The sequence below is a fragment of the Nannospalax galili genome, unplaced genomic scaffold (assembly GCF_000622305.1).
Source record: "Nannospalax galili isolate Female #2095 unplaced genomic scaffold, S.galili_v1.0 scaffold2156, whole genome shotgun sequence".
Classification (NCBI taxonomy): Eukaryota; Metazoa; Chordata; class Mammalia; order Rodentia; family Spalacidae; genus Nannospalax; species Nannospalax galili.
The window spans coordinates 7574-11100 of NW_008338180.1; the positions used below are offsets into that span (position 1 = coordinate 7574).

The following is a 3527-nucleotide window of genomic DNA, read 5'->3' on the forward strand; positions in this document are numbered from 1 at the left end:
TTTGAGACAGGGTCTCCCTGTAGCCCCAGCAGTCCTGGAACTCACTATGTAGACCAGGCTAGCCTTGAACTGACTATGTAGACCAGGCAGAAGCCTCCCAAGTGCTGGGATTAAAGGCATGTGTCACCACACCCAGCTTTTTTTTTTTCCTACAAGGTTGGTTTTTTTTGGTCTTTTTGAGACAGGGTCTTCCTGTAGCCCCAGCTGTCCTGGAACTCACTATGTAGACCAGGCTGGCCTTGAACTCACAGAGATCTGTTTGTCTCTGCCTCCCAAATGCTGGGATTAAAGGCATGCACCACCATGCCCGGCTCTCCTACATGTATTTTAAGTGCACCCTTGTTGTACAGTGCCTACAGACGCCAGAAGAGATCCCCTGGAAACGGAGTTTTCAGACAGTTCTTAGCTGCCTTGTGGGTGCTAGGAACTGAATGGGGGTCGGGGTAAGAGCAGCCAGTCCTCTTCACTGCTAAGCCATCTCTCCAGCCCATTTGGCTTGGTTTTGTTTTTTGAGACAGGATCTCACTATGTATCTCTGGCTGGCCTGGAATTCAAGAGATCTGCCTGCCTCTGCTTCTCAAGTGCTGGGATTAAAGGCACGTGCCACCATGCTAGGCTTTTTTAAAGGTAGGGTCTTGCTGTTTCATCTTGGCTGGCCTGGGACTTGCTAAGTAGACCAGGCTGGCCTTGAACTCACAGAGGTTTGTCTGCCTGTCTACCTCTTAAGTGCTTTTTAAATTTTTTTATTATTTATTTATTTGTTTGTTTATTTATTTATTTTGAGACAGGGTCTCCCTGTAGTCCCAGGTGACCTGGAACTTGCTATGTAGACCAGCTGGCCTCGAACTCACAGAGATCCACCTGCCTCTGCCTCCCAAGTGCTGGGATTAAAGGCGTGCACCACAATGCTCGGCCCCTAAGTGCTTTTTAAAAAAAAAACACATGGGTTTTTGGGACTAGGGGCCCATAGTTATTGGGACTAGAGGTACAGCTCAGTGGTAGAACATGTGCTTCCCTTGCACAAAGCCTTGGGTTCCAGCACAAAAAAGAAAAAAGAGTTGGGTTCCTCCTGTGTGGCCTGCCTTTTTCCATTTACCCATGCCTGCTGTTGAGGTCCAGGGCAGTTGCTTCTCTAACTCTGTGCCCCACCCCTCCCTGTAGAAGAATGCCTGCTCCATGCTGAAGGATGGGACTGCAGGGTCACACTTCATGGCCTCCCCTCAGTGTGTGGGCTACAGCCGCAGCACAGCGACCCCCCTCACCATGACCATGTGCCTTCCTGACCTGAAGGAAATCCAGCAGGCTGTGAAGCTCTGGGTGAGGGCACTGAATGCCAGGTCGGTCTACATTGCCATAGACTCTGAGAGCTGTGTGCCAGAGATCCAGCAGCTGTTCAAAGAGAAGGTGCACCTGGCCAGGAGGATGTCAGCAAGGCGAGAGTGAAAGCCAGTGTCGGGTCCCGCGGCTTCCACTGCCGGCTTTACCTTCTCTCCACCAGCCCTTTGCCTGGTCATGCACTCTTCTCTGATTCCTAACTCCCCTTCTGTCCATAGTTCAACATCTGCTAATTCTCTCCAGTTTCCAGTCCACTTCAGTAGCTCACACATTCCTACTGGGACTTCTCATGGTTCTTTCTCTCTTCCCTTGAGGCACTTTCTAGAATTTCCTCCCAGAAGTGTGGGCTCCTTAAAGACAGAATCCAAAGCTAACCCAGTCTTCTGTTCCCTGAGGTCTACTCTGGTGCTTTGACCTCTGAGGATTGGGACTTGCTTTACCATCACCAGTGTCTAGCACAGTGTCTGACACACAGTACAGTTGTTTTGTTAAGTGAGGACATAGAATGAACCCTGGGAAGGGTTCTGCAATAGCTGTAAGGTTAAGGATATATACTCTGTTTACTTTTGGTTTTTGGTTTTAATACAAGGTCAGGTCTCATGTAACCTGGTCTGGCCTTAACCTGCATATGTGGCTGAGATGACCTTGTATTACTGAGCTTGCATCCATGTCTAAGTGCTGGGATTATAGACCTGTGCCATCATACCTGGCTTGAACAATACACTCTGCAGCCAGAAACCTTGAATTCTTCTCATCATGCAGCCAAGCAAAAGTTACTTGACCTCTCTTTGCTTCTGTTTCTTCATGGATAGAGTGGGAAGAACCTGTCTCCTTTGACATTTGTAAAGATCAGGCTTATGTAAAGATATTAAAACACTTCCCAATAATTTTAGCTGTTGTTAATAGTAGAAATAAGTGGTTAGTGAGTAAAGGGAAAAACTTTTCACGCTTAATGAATGTTTCAGGCAGTACTGCACAGACAATAATGTACGCTTGGCAGATGCTTACTGTATCAGCTGAAAGCAATGAGTGGATATGCATCTGTAGGGTAACTGAGTGTCTAGTCAGCATTCAGAGAGACTTCAGAATGACAGAGCCACAAATGCTCAGCAGGCCCTAAGAGGAAGATATTAGAAAGGTGATTTTTCTTTTCCATATGAAGCCAAGAATAATTTAGAGGTTGCCAAGGACTTATTTTAAAATATTCTTAAGTCTCTCACATTTAGGCCAGGTGGTGGCACACGTCTTTAACCCCAGCACTTAGGAGGCAGAGGCAGGTGGATCTTTGTGAGTTCTGGAAGCAGCCTGGTCTACATAGTGAGTTCCAGGTCAGCAGGGGCTACAGGTCTCTTTTTGAGACCCTGTCTCAAAAAGACAAAAAAAAACCCCCAAAACTCTCACATTTACAAATAGATAAGAAAGTATGACTATTTTATTTTTCATATGAATATTTGTTTTATTCATATGAATATTTAAAATCAAGAAAAAAAGTAGCCAACATTGGGAGCCATCGGCTTATGTCCAAGCCCTCCCTTTTATTTTCTTATTCAACCTTCCTTCCTAAAAAAAGGGAAGCCCAGCCAATGAGGAAGTGCTAGATGGGTGTATTCTGGTTTGTCCTGCCATTTCTTAGATAAAAAACTAGCTGCAGGACCTCAGGGTCCTCTCACTCTGCCCCTGCTTATAGTGAGGAAACCAAAATCCCAGGGAGGGGCTGAATTTATCTAAGAGGGCCCGGAGCTGCTTACAGTAGGCAAGACAGAGCCAGTAAGTTTCAGGGAGTGGGTGGGATTGTTTGGGGGATTTTGGCTGAGATTCAACTGGTAGTGTCTTTGCTACAATCCAAACATCAAGGTGATGGTTTGTGACGTCAGAAATCTTGGTGGAACAGCAAAGCACTTCCAGGCAGCTCAGCCCACCCCTCACCTCTATGAAGCCAAAGCATCTGGGGAGTCCCAGGGAGTTTTTGTGAGCTTTAGGCTTGATGTGCCTGTTAGGCCTTGAGCCTCTTGCAGTTTCCTACTTCCTGTTCCTGTGCTGGTGCTCTCACCCCCCCCACCCCCCACTCTCAGCCCCATTTTCTGTGGACCCATATCCTACCCTGCTCCTTTTTTTCTTTCTCTGTGTGCGTGCGTGCGTGCATGCGCGCGCGCGCGCGTGTGTGTGTGTGTGTGTGTGTGTGTGTGTGTGTG

At 47.3% G+C, this 3527-nt stretch overlaps 1 pseudogene; it reads left to right on the forward strand.

Moving 5' to 3' along the window:
- LOC103734133 overlaps nucleotides 1–3527 on the forward strand; it is a 26215-nt pseudogene that overhangs the window by 3521 nt on the left and 19167 nt on the right.